The sequence below is a fragment of the Erythrolamprus reginae genome, chromosome 1, assembly GCF_031021105.1.
Source record: "Erythrolamprus reginae isolate rEryReg1 chromosome 1, rEryReg1.hap1, whole genome shotgun sequence".
NCBI classification, from domain to species: Eukaryota; Metazoa; Chordata; class Lepidosauria; order Squamata; family Dipsadidae; genus Erythrolamprus; species Erythrolamprus reginae.
The window spans coordinates 111,284,479-111,297,459 of NC_091950.1; positions in this window are offsets into that span (position 1 = coordinate 111,284,479).

Here is a 12,981-nt window from a genome sequence, read left to right on the forward strand (position 1 = left end):
TAACCCTAACCCTAACCCTAACCCTAACCCTAATCCTAACCCTAACCCTTACCCTAACCCTAACCCTAACCCTAACCCTAACCCTTACCCTAACCCTAACCCTGCCCGGCCCAGCCAGCCAGCCCAGCCCAGCCTAGCCAGCCCAGCCCAGCCAGGCCCTGCCCCCCCGGCCCACCCTAACCCTAACCCTAACCCTAACCCTAACCCTAACCCTAACCCTAACCCTAACCCTAACCCTAACCCTAACCCTAACCCTAACCCTAACCCTAACCCTAACCCTAACCCTAACCCTAACCCTTACCCTAACCCTAACCCTAACCTCACCCTAACCCTTACCCTTACCCTAACCCTAACCCTAACCCTAACCCTAACCCTAACCCTAACCCTAACCCTAACCCTAACCCTAACCCTAACCCTGCCCGGCCCAGCCAGCCAGCCCAGCCCAGCCCAGCCAGCCCAGCTCAGCCAGGCCCTGCCCGCCCGGCCCACCCTAACCCTAACCCTAACTCTAACCCTAACCCTAACCCTAACCCTAACCCTAACCCTAACCCTAACCCTAACCCTAACCCTAACCCTAACCCTAACCCTAACCCTAACCCTAACCCTAACCCTAACCCTAACCCTAACCCTAACCCTAACCCTAACCCTAACCCTAACCCTTACCCTAACCCTAACCCTAACCCTAACCCTAACCCTAACCTAACCCTAACCCTTACCCTAACCCTAACCCTAACCCTAACCCTAACCCTAACCCTAACCCTAACCCTGCCCGGCCCAGCCAGCCAGCCCAGCCCAGCCCAGCCAGCCCAGCCCAGCCAGGCCCTGCCCGCCCGGCCCACCCTAACCCTAACCCTAGCCCTAGCCCTAACCCTAACCCGAACCCGAACCCGAACCAGAACCAGAACCAGAACCAGAACCAGAACCAGAACCAGAACCAGAACCAGAACCAGAACAAGAACCAGAACCAGAACCAGAACCAGAACCAGAACCAGAACCAGAACCCGACTTGACTCCCTAACCCTAACCCTAACCCTAACCCTAACCCTAACCCTAACCCTAACCCTAACCCTAACCCTAACCCTAACCCTAACCCTAACCCTAACCCTTACCCTAACCCTAACCCTGCCCGGCCCAGCCAGCCAGCCCAGGCCAGCCCAGCCAGCCCAACCCAGCCAGGCCCTGCCCGCCCGGCCCACCCTAACCCTAACCCCAACCCCAACCCCAACCCCAACCCCAACCCCAACCCTAACCCTAACCCAAAATAAAATAAAATAAACCCTAACCCTAACCCTAACCCGAACCAGAACCCGAACCCGAACCAGAACCCGAACCAGAACCAGAACCAGAACCAGAACCAGAACCAGAACCAGAACCAGAACCAGAACCAGAACCAGAACCAGAACCAGAACCAGAACCAGAACCAGAACCAGAACCAGAACCAGAACCAGAACCAGAACCAGAACCAGAACCAGAACCAGAACCAGAACCAGAACCAGAACCAGAACCAGAACCCCACTTGACTCAATAACCCTAACCCTAACCCTAACCCTAACCCTAACCCTAACCCTAACCCTAACCCTAACCCTAACCCTAACCCTAACCCTAACCCTAACCCTAACCCTAACCCTAACCCTAACCCTGCCCGGCCCAGCCAGCCAGCCCAGGCCAGCCCAGCCAGCCCAGCCCAGCCCAGCCAGCCCCAGCCCAGCCAGGCCCAACCAGCCAGCCAGCCAGCCAGCCAGCCAGGCCCAGCCAGCCAGCCAGCCAGCCAGGCCCAGCCAGCCAGCCAGCCAGCCAGCCAGCCAGCCAGCCCGGCCCAGCCAGCCTGGCCCAGCCAGCCCGGCCTGGCCAGCCAGGCCCAGCCAGGCCCAGCCCAGACAACCCGGCCCAGCCAGCCAGCCAGCCAGCCAGCCAGCCAGCCAGCCAGCCAGCCAGCCAGCCAGCCAGCCCAGCCAGGCCCATCCCACCTGGGCCCATCCAGCCCAGCCCACCCCAGCCCAGCCAGCCCAGCTCAGTCGGCTCAGCCCAGCCGGGCCCAGCCCAGCCGGGCCCAGCCTAGCCGGGCCAAGCCCAGCCGGGCCCAGCCCAGCCTGGCCAAGCCAGCCGGGCCCAGCCATGCCCAGCCGTCCCAGCCCAGCCAGCCCAGCCCAACCAGCCCAGCCCGGCCAGCCCAGCCCAGCCGGGCCCAGCCCAGCCAGGGCAAACCAGCCAGGCCCAGCCAGGCCCAGCCAGCCCCAGCCAGCCTGGCCCAGCCAGCCTGGCCCAGCCAGCCCAGCCCAGCCAGCCCAGCCCTGCCAATCCAGGCCCAGCCAGCAAGGCCCAGCCCAGCCAGGCCCAGCCAGCCGGGCCCAGCCAGCCCAGCCCAGCCAGCCCAGCCCAGCCCAGCCCAGCCCATCCCATCCCATCCCAGCCCAGCCCAGCAAGCCCAGCCCAGCCAGGTCCAGCCAGGCCCAGCCCAGCCAGGCCCTGCCTAGCCAGCCAGCCAGCCAGCCAGCCAGCCAGCTCAGCCAGGCTCATCCCAGCCAGCCCAGCCCAGCCAGCCCAGCCCAGCCAGGTCCGGCCCAGCCAGGCCCAGCCCAGCCCAGTCGGCTCAGCCCAGCCGGGCCCAGCCCAGCCAGGCCCAGCCAGGCCCAGCCCAGACAACCCGGCCCAGACAGCCCGGCCCAGACAGCCAGGCTCAGCCCAGCCCAGCCAGCCCAGCCCAGCCCAGCCCAGCCCAGCCCAGCCCAGCCCAGCCAGCCCAGCCAGCCCAACCCAGCCAGCCCAGCCCAGCCCATCCAGGTCCAGCCAGCCCCAGCCAGCCCGGCCCAGCCAGCCTGGCCCAGCCAGCCCAGCCCAGCCAGCCCTGCCCTGCCCAGCCAGGCCCAGCCAGCCAGGCCCAGCCCAGCCAGGCCCAGCCAGCCGGGCCCAGCCAGCCCAGCCCAGCCAGCCCAGCCCAGCCCAGCCAGCCCAGCCCAGCCCAGCCCAGCCAGCCCAGCCCAACCAGCCCTGCCCATCCAGGTCCAGCCAGGCCCAGCCCAGCCCAGCCCAGCCAGCCCAGCCAGCCAGGCCCGGCCAAGGCCAGCCAGCCAGCCAGCCAGCCAGCCAGCCAGCCAGCTCAGCCAGGCCCATCCCAGCCAGGCTCAGCCAGGCCCAACCCAGCCAGCCCGGCCCAGCCAGCCCAGCCCAGCTCGGCCCAGCCAGCCAGGCCCGGCCAAGGCCAGCCAGCCAGCCAGCCAGCCAGCCAGCCAGCCAGCTCAGCCAGGCCCATCCCAGCCAGGCCCAGCCAGCCCAGCCCAGCCCAGCCAGCCCTGCCCAGCCTGGCCTGGCCCAGCCAGGCCCATCCAGCCAAGCCCAGCTGGGCCCATCCAGCCCAGCCCAGCCCAGCCCAGCCAGCCCAGCTCAGTCGGCTCAGCCCAGCCGGGCCCAGCCCAGCCAGGCCAAGCCAGCCGGGCCCAGCCATGCCCAGCCATCCCAGCCCAGCCATCCCAGCCCAACCAGCCAGCCCGGCCAGCCCAGCCCCGGCCGGGCCCAGCCCAACCAGGGCAAGCCAGCCAGGCCCAGCCAGCCCCAGCCAGCCCAGCCCAGCCAGCCCTGCCCTGCCCAGCCAGGCCCAGCCAGCCAGGCCCAGCCCAGCCAGGCCCAGCCAGCCGGGCCCAGCCAGCCCAGCCAGCCCAGCCCAGCCAGCCCAGCCCAGCCCAGCCCAGCCCAGCCCAGCTCAGCCCAGACAGCCCAGCCCAACCAGCCCTGCCCATCCAGGTCCAGCCAGGCCCAGCCCAGCCCAGCCAGCCCAGCCAGCCCAGCCCAGCCAGCTGGGCAGCCCGGCCCAGCCAGCCAGGCTCAGCCAGGCCCAACCCAGCCAGCCCGGCCCAGCCAGCCCAGCCCAGCTCGGCCCAGCCAGCCAGGCCCGGCCAAGGCCAGCCAGCCAGCCAGCCAGCCAGCCAGCTCAGCCTGGCCCATCCCAGCCAGGCCCAGCCAGCCCAGCCCAGCCCAGCCAGCCCTGCCCAGCCTGGCCTGGCCCAGCCAGGCCCATCCAGCCAAGCCCAGCTGGGCCCATCCAGCCCAGCCCAGCCCAGCCAGCCCAGCTCAGTCGGCTCAGCCCAGCCGGGCCCAGCCCAGCCAGGCCAAGCCAGCCGGGCCTAGCCATGCCCAGCCATCCCAGCCCAGCCATCCCAGCCCAACCAGCCAGCCCGGCCAGCCCAGCCGGGCCCAGCCCAACCAGGGCAAGCCAGCCAGGCCCAGCCAGCCCCAGCCAGCCCGGCCCAGCCAGCCTGGCCCAGCCAGCCCAGCCCAGCCAGCCCAGCCCTGCCCAGCCAGGCCCAGCCAGCCAGGCCCAGCCCAGCCAGGCCCAGCCAGCCCAGCCCAGCCAGCCCAGCCCAGCCCAGCCCAGCCCAGCCCAGCCCAGCCCAGCCCAGCCCATCCAGGTCCAGCCAGGCCCAGCCCAGCCCAGCCAGGCCCTGCCCAGCCAGCCAGCCAGCCAGCCAGCCAGCCAGCCAGCCAGCCAGCCAGCCAGCCAGCTCAGCCAGGCCCATCCCAGCCAGGCCCAGCCAGCCCAGCCATCCCAGCCCAGCCAGCCCAGCCCAGCCGGGCCCTGCCCAGCCAGGCCCAGCCAGGCCCAGCCCAGCCAACCAGCCAGCCAGCCAGCCAGCCAGCCAGCCAGCCAGCTCAGCCAGCCTCATCCCAGCCTGGCCCAGCCAGCCCAGCCCAGCCAGCCCGGCCCAGCCAGGCCCGGCCCAACCATGCCCAGCCAGCCAGGCCCAGCCCAGCCAGCCCAGCCCAGTCGGCTCAGCCCAGCCGTGCCCAGCCCAGCCGTGCCCAGCCTAGCCGTGCCCAGCCCAGCCGTGCCCAGCCCAGCCAGGCCCAGCCAGCCCGGCCCAGCCGGGCCCAGCCCAGCCAGGCCAAGCCAGCCGGGCCCAGCCAGGCCCAGCCATCCCAGCCCAGCCATCCCAGCCCATGGCAGCTACTTAATTGACTTATAAAAGCAGTTTTTTGCTTCTTCGGGTTCAATAAATTTTGGAAATCCCAGGATAATGGTTAAGAGATAGTCAAGTTGAATTGATTGTAAAATACTTTATTGTTGGAAAAAATTATCCTTTGCCCTAAGAATCACAATAACCTATTATCTTCCATTTCTGCATAATGCCACCAAAATAAGTATAAGACAGATTTTCATTCCATTCTCTCTCTCTATATATATATCTGTCTCTCTCTTTATCCCCCATCTCTCTCCTCCCTCCCTCTCTTTCTGAATAAAAATGCACGTCATCCTTATATTTGTTATTTTTCATAGTTCTTGCTCTCCATTCATCCCATAGCTCAATCTCATAGTGAGGAACTTTGATATATAACCTTAAGAAAAAACTGAGTCTGCATTTTTGCTTTATAAACAAGAAGATTCCTTCTGCTTTTCCCTCTTGTATTTCCCTCTGCATTCATTTATTAAAAAGTGAGTATTATATCTTTTCCAAAATGTTTTTGAGACAGCTATGTGTGTCACAAAGAAATGTCTGATCCAAAAGGTGAACATTCAGCAGAAAGGATGATCACGTGATGCCTTTATTAATTTGTTTCAAATACATTATATTATGTTATTTTGGATGTCTGAAGCAGTACAGTTTTTTTAAATACTTATGACCAGAGTTTACTTATGAGCCTGAACAAAAGATGCTGATGCTTTAAAGAATTGGGAGACAAGTATTACATGTGTGTCTCCCTGGAGCAATGTTTTTGAATCAAATCCCAGGGCTATAAAAGCTGTCCTTAGCCACGATCATAAAGCAGTGACAAAGTAGCTACAAATATACGGTACCTTTAGAGCAACGGCCCCCAGCCTATTGGACACCAGGGATTTGTTCCATAAAGAGAGGCCTTTCTACAGATGAGAGGGGGTATAGCATGGTGCCACAGGTGGCACACGGAGCCATATCTGCCTGCACATGAGCTGCACACCCTAGCTCAGCTCTAACATGCATATCTGTGCTGGCAAACTGACTTCTGTCTCACCCATAGGCTCTGGGAAGTCATTTTTGGCTTCTAGAGAACCCCTGGGGAGATGGGGAGGGCGTTTTTCCTTCCCCCGGCTCCAGGGAAGCCTTTGGAGCCTGGGGAGGGCGAAACATGAGCCTACTGGGTCCATCCGAAGTTGGGAAACAGGCCTTTTCCAGCCTCCAGGGGGCCTCCGGGGGGAAAGCTGTTTTCACCCTCCCCAGGCATTGAATTTTGGGTGTGGACACTCGCGCATGTGTGATAGCGTGCGCCTATGCTCTTTCGGCCCCCAGGGAAAAAATGGCTCACCATCACTTGTTTAGTGTGTTGCCTGCATCCCGTGGATGGGGCTTTACTTATTTGCGTGGACCAGTTTCTGATATGCCATGGCTCAGTGCCAGTCCACAGGCCAGGGGTTGGGGACCTCTGCTTTAGAGGGTTTATCCAATTCTGCCTTTTCATATCATCACATATGATGAACAAGTTCATATTTAATGAGTAAATTCACATTTAATCTCTTGGGGTTAAGTAATCTTAGCTGCTCAGCTAATTGATAACATGAGAAATGATCAGATTCCTACAAATAGTAATTTATATATGTGATGGTAAATAGTCACTATTGTTCATCACACTTACGCATTCAGTGTCAGGAGACTGATGAAAAGTAAGTTGAGTAATCAAGAAGTTAGTTCACATTATTGAATATCAGATAGAAGTCAGGGAAGGTTATATCAATTAAACATCGCGTGACCTTATTGAAATAGATTGGTGTCTAATAGCACATTGTAAAAGATGTAATGCAAACTCTAAAATGGGATATGCAAAATAATATTCAATATTTAATCAAAACAAAACTGGTCTTTTAACACAAGCATATTGCAGTAATTTAAGCTGTATAAGTTAAAAGCTAAGAAATAAGGGCCCAGTGGCAAAACTACGTCTTCAAACTTTTTAAAGGAGTATTAGAATGGGGACCAATTTTATCTCTATAGGAATGATGTTCATAGGCAGGGAGCCACCATAGAGAGGGCCCTCCTTGGTCCCATTAGATTGGTCTTAATAGAGGAAAATTATAACATATCTTGCCTCCCTGCATCTAGTGGATGAAGGTAGATGTAACTGGGAAATGGTAGTTCTTCAAATACATGGTCTCAAGCCATGTAGGTCTTTAAAGGTGAGTTTAATTAGACCGAGAAACGAATTGGGAACTAATGCAGTTCCTGCAAGAGAGTGACTGGTGTGAAGTGGATTGGACTGAGCAGTGGACTGGCTCAAAGTCACCTAGCCGACTTTCATGTCTAAGATAGAATGAGAATTCAGTCTCCCACAGTCCATAAAAAAAACTTTCCATAGGTTGACAGGTTTTGAATCTATAGAGAGCTCTTAGCTAATCCTTTGGCAATTTCATTGCTATTGGCCAACAAATAGCAGGATAGGTTTAAGATAATTTAAGGCAAAATCTCTTTTGCTTGGATGTCTAAAGTAAGGTAACATTCATTTTTATAAACAAGCTTCAAATATTCCTGCAATGTAGTTTGGTATTTTTAAAAAGAAGCAAATAAAAGTTTCTCTGTTTTTAAAAAAATCAGGTTTTAAATAATCCCTTATTTTCCTAAAATATATGCATCTATTTCTTTGAAGTAAATCTGGCATTGTCACTCTTAAATTATTTATTAAGTGTCTCATCCCATCTGGTGAAAAGAGATTTTTTAAAATTATAGCCTAAACTTCCCACACTAATAAAAAAAATAAAGATCTAGTTCAATTTTCAGAGTCTTACTTTGACTTCAATCACCACATTGAATCAATTAGACTCAGACTGATTGGCCAATGTATTTTCTGAATCACTAAATTTGCTGGTCATGGTAAGCATATACTGTATACTATATCTGGGAATTAACTGAGGAAGGCCAGTGTACATTGTGACATGATTAGGTCATCCAACGCATTGTCACTTTTGAGAAAGAATATTTTCCACGGGCCGATAAATTTAATCTCTCTGTGACATGGAGTTTTGTCAATTACTTAGGGTGCTAGTTTCTGGTAATAGCTTGTTGTGTACTCTTTGATGTTGATATCAAATAGGATTAATTCCAACTTATTAACTGAAATAGGTACAGTGGTACTTCTAGTTACGAACTTAATTTGTTCCGTGACCAGGTTCTTAAGTAGAAAAGTTTGTAAGAAGAAGCAATTTTCCCCATAGGAATCAATGTAAAAGCAAATAATGTGTGTGATTGGGGAAAACACAGGGGGAGGGTGGAGGCCCTGTTTCCTCCCAGGTGATTCCTAGAGAGGCATATCTTTTCTGGCCCTGTTTCCTCCCAGGAGATTCCTAGAGAAGCCCCACAGAGGCTTCTCCCCACCTTTTCTGGCCCTGTTTCCGCCCAGGAGATTCCTATAGAGGCCCCACAGAGGCTTCTCCCCACCTTTTCCGGCCCCGTTTCCTCCCAGGAGATTCCTAGAGAGGCCCCACAGAGGCTTCTCCTCGCTTTTTTCGGCCCTGTTTCCTCCATGGAGATTCCTAGAGAGGCCCCACGGAGGCTTCTCCCTGCCTTTTCCGGTTACAGTTTTGGAGGCTTGGGTTTGTAAGTGGAAAATAGTTCTTGTAAAGAGGCAAAAAAATCTTGAACACCCGGTTCTTATCTAGAAAAGTTCGTAAATAGAAGTGTTCTTAGGTAGAGGTACCACTGTACTTGTATTAGCTAATTTTCTCTTTTTAATCTTTTCTCACGAAAGATTAAAAATAGCACTTTTTTCTATTTTTTTTTCCTAAAATGAAAACCAATCTCTAGAATCATAAAGCCTACAAACTTCAAATTTGCCACATATGTTTCCTCTTGGCTTCTAAGTGCTCACTAGGAAAGGACTTTTAGAAATGACCATCAGAGGGACTTCCGGTCTGGATTGAGACCACAGCGGAGTCTCTCGGGCAGGGCTCTGCCCCGAGGCTCCTTCTACCCCTCCGAAGGTCGCGGTTTGTGATCGGATCGGGTCCGGATGGCCCGATCCTAGAACAGGGGGTTCCCCTCTGTCCGAGGAGCCGCCGCCGAAGCTCCAGAGACAGCGGTTTGCCCTGCAGCTTTGGAGAAGGGAGAACCGATCCTCTTTCATAAGAGGATACGGCCAGTGCGATCTCTCCAAACCTAGCGGGAAGCAAGGAAAAGCTAAAAGAAAGTAAAGATTTCTGCAGCCTATTGGACCGAAAAAGAATACAATAGACAAGAAAATTCAAGGTAAAATTTTATTGTTTCATGTGTAAAAACGGAAGACTGGATCATAGTAAAAGTTACAAGTGAAAGTTTTTTCTTTAACAAGGCGAAGGTGAAAGTTATTGGAAAAATTGTATCCAACCGCAAGTAACAGCCGGATCTAATTTCTTCTTACTTTCGTTTCTCACTTTGAATGAACTTTGAATTTTTGAACTATTAAAAATACTGAAGGACTAACAATATAACTCAAATTTGGCATGATTTTAGAAAAGATTTAATTCGCAAAGTTGAATAGAATTTGGAACTTTTAAACTGTCAGCAAACACTGTATCCCGGGCTCTAATTTTGACAGCGGAGGGATAAAGAACACTTTTGCTGCATTTTTTTTCCTCTGTCCTTTTCTTACAACAATAAAATGAAATAAATTAACAACCTGAAAACAAATGGAAAATAAAATGAATTGATATATCAAAGCTAAAAGAACTCATTTAGCCTTTTTTTTGGACTGTTCGCTTTTGGATTACTACCTTTGGATTACTTGCTGTTTGTCTTTGGATTATTTGCGGAGATTTCCTTGCATCTGTCTTGGACTGTGAAGCATAAATTGACTCCATCTTAAGCCTTAAATAGCGGAGACTTTGCCTGCATTTGTCTTGGACTGTGAAACATCAACTGACTCCATTTTAAAACAAAAGAAAACCTCAAATTTGACTTTGCTTTTAATTTGAAAATTGGGATTACACAGAAAATAATGATATAGAAGCCTATTTCCTGATACTATTGGATTCACAACATTCTTCATTCTTCATTAACAAAGACTACTTGATTTATAAGAAGACTATAAGTATATAATATTTATATTCTGTGTTTTAAATTAATCCTTTTTTCTTTTTTTCCTGTATTGTTGTTCTTAAAAGCAAATTGACTTAAAACATATGCACTGTTAACAAACCTTGGTTCCCTGCTCTACCTTAGTGAAATCAAAAACCCCTTTTGCCTTTTTCTCTCTTAAGACAGTCCTTTCTTTCTTTTTTTACTTTTTTTTCTTTCTTCTCACACTTTCCTTCTCTTATTCATTCTTAGACATATTGCCATTCTCTCTCTTTCTTATTTTCCAACAGGTATTTTCCTCTTTTATATTGGATTTTTCCTCCTTTTCTTTTCCTCTAAAAGTGCTATATTCTTCTTCTTCTCTTCTGGTCTTGCTAATTTAAAGTTAAAAGATAATTCATTGTGAATTTTGCTAGTAATTTGACTGACATATCCGTTGTTTTTATTAGGCAATAATACATTGTTACATTTTAAGGGAAATTGGTAGTAAAGTAAATTGAACAGGTTTGGAATTTATAGTGATTCTCTTCCTTTTACTACATATAAATTAACAGTAATTTTAAATTTGAAAATGTCAAGCACTTCAACTTATGTTAAAACAGTTAAAAAACAAGTAGCTGCCGCAACTTCATCACCACAAGGATCACCCCATCCTTCCCCGACACACTAGGTTTTATCTGTAACTATGTCTACTAAGGAGAAGGACAAAGACAAATCGCTGCAGCCTACTCTGACAACAATACAAGAAACCTTAAATGCAATGAAGGACTTTATGCTTAAATCTCAAGAAGATGCAACTCAACAACGAGAAGCTATAAAAGACGATGCAACACAACAAAGAGAAGCCATAAAATCAGAGCTGGTGGAATTTAAAACAGAGATGGCTGAACTAAAAGCAGACACGGGAGAAATGAAGGCACAGATGAAGGAGATTCAACAAACCCTACAAGAAAGTGAAGATCGCGTTAAAACAGTTGAAGAAAAGACTGACAAAATTGAGAAGAGAATGGACTACCTTGAAGGTAGAGCTGACTCACGATACAGAAGATATGATGAATCAATCACTCACTTGGAGATGCAACGTGCTTCGTATGGGCTACGATTTCAGAATATAATAGAAGAAAAAGATGAAGATTTAAAGATGACTATGGCTGAAACTATTGGAGGAATACTCCAGGTGGACCCCACGGAAATATTGAGAGAAATCGATGAAGTTTTTAGAATTTCAAATAGCTACATTCGTCGCCACAATCTCCCGAGAGAGATCCATATCAAGTTTGCAAGAAAGACCCTGCGAGATGACATACTGCACTGGGCAAGAACCTCAAAACTGCAACATAAAGGATTTGAAATAAAAATACTAAAACAAGTCCCAAGAAGTGTCAGAGAAAGTAGAAGAGATTATCACTTTCTAACTAGAATTTTGATCAAAGAAAATATAACCTTCCGTTGGCTCATTCCACAAGGACTATCATTGACTTGGCGTTCTAGAAGATACAAGTTGGAAAACCTGGATCGAGCAACGGATTTTTTTGAAAACAGTGGTATAAGCCAACTGGATCAACCAGCAAAGCAACAAACTGTACAACAACAACCAGTACAACAGCAAGCAGTGAAAGAATCAGCAGCACAACAGGAGCAAGCTACGGGGGCCACCACTCAGACAGAAGAGCAGGACCAAGGTGCTAGAAGAGTTCAACCTCAGCGCGAAACCAAAAAACTTAACAAATGACAATAATCAAAGACTTAAAAATCTTTTCAGTAAATGTGAATGGACTTAATGAACCAAAGAAAAGAAAACAAATGTTCTCCAAAATTAAAAACCAAAATGCTCAAATCGCAATACTACAAGAAGTGCACATTAAAAAAAGTAATCAGAAATTATTATTGAATCCTAAAATTGGAAAAATGTATGCTGCATTAGCAGATCAAAAAAAAAGAGGAGTAGTGATGTATGTCGAGAATTCTATAAATTCCAAACAATTATTTAAAGATGATAAAGGTAGAATTTTGATTGTACAAGTTAACATTGAACCCAGACCTCTGGTTATTGTTTCTATCTATGCCCCTAATGAAGATCAAATGACATTTTACAAAAAATTACATCAAATAATAACAGAGTTAAACATTGAAAATATATTAGTAATTGGTGATTTCAATGCTATTACAAACAGACAATTAGATCATTCTGGGGGGGGGGAAATAATAAAAGTAAAAAGAGAAGAAAGAATCTATTACCTAGCACTTTCCAAAAAATGAAAGCGGAATTATTATTAAATGATATTTGGAGGGAAAGACATCCTCATAAGAGACAATACACTTTTTACTCTAACCCCCATAAAATCTGGACAAGAATAGACATGGTATGGGCTTCAAAAATAACTGCAGAACAAATAAAAGAGGTCGAGATAGATGTTAATACATGGGCTGATCATAATCCTGTAGTAGTTTATATGAGAACTAATAATAAACAGGTTAATTGGCGGATGAATAGAAATATTTTGAAAGACAAGAAATATAAGGATTGGATTGAAAAAGAATTAAAAATATTTTTTGAAATTAATAAAAACTCAGACACTACTCCACAAAATTTATGGGACACAACTAAAGCATACATAAGAGGATTAACAATATCTTACACAGCAAAATACAATAAGGAAAACAAAATAAAATATGAACAACTAATAAATGAACTAAAACAACTAGAATCATTATCACAACAAAATACAAAGAATAAAGATTGGAAAATAAAAATAGATGTAATCCAACATAAAATTAGACTGATAGAACAAAACCAAATAACTGAAAAAATAAAAAGAGCAAAACAATATCACTTTGAACATGCGAATAAACCAGGCAGATGGCTAGCATATAAACTTAGAAAACAGAGGCAATCAAAAATAATTAAAAAATTAGAAGATAAGGATGGTTTAATAAAATACGACACAGAAGGAAAAGCAGACATTGTATATAA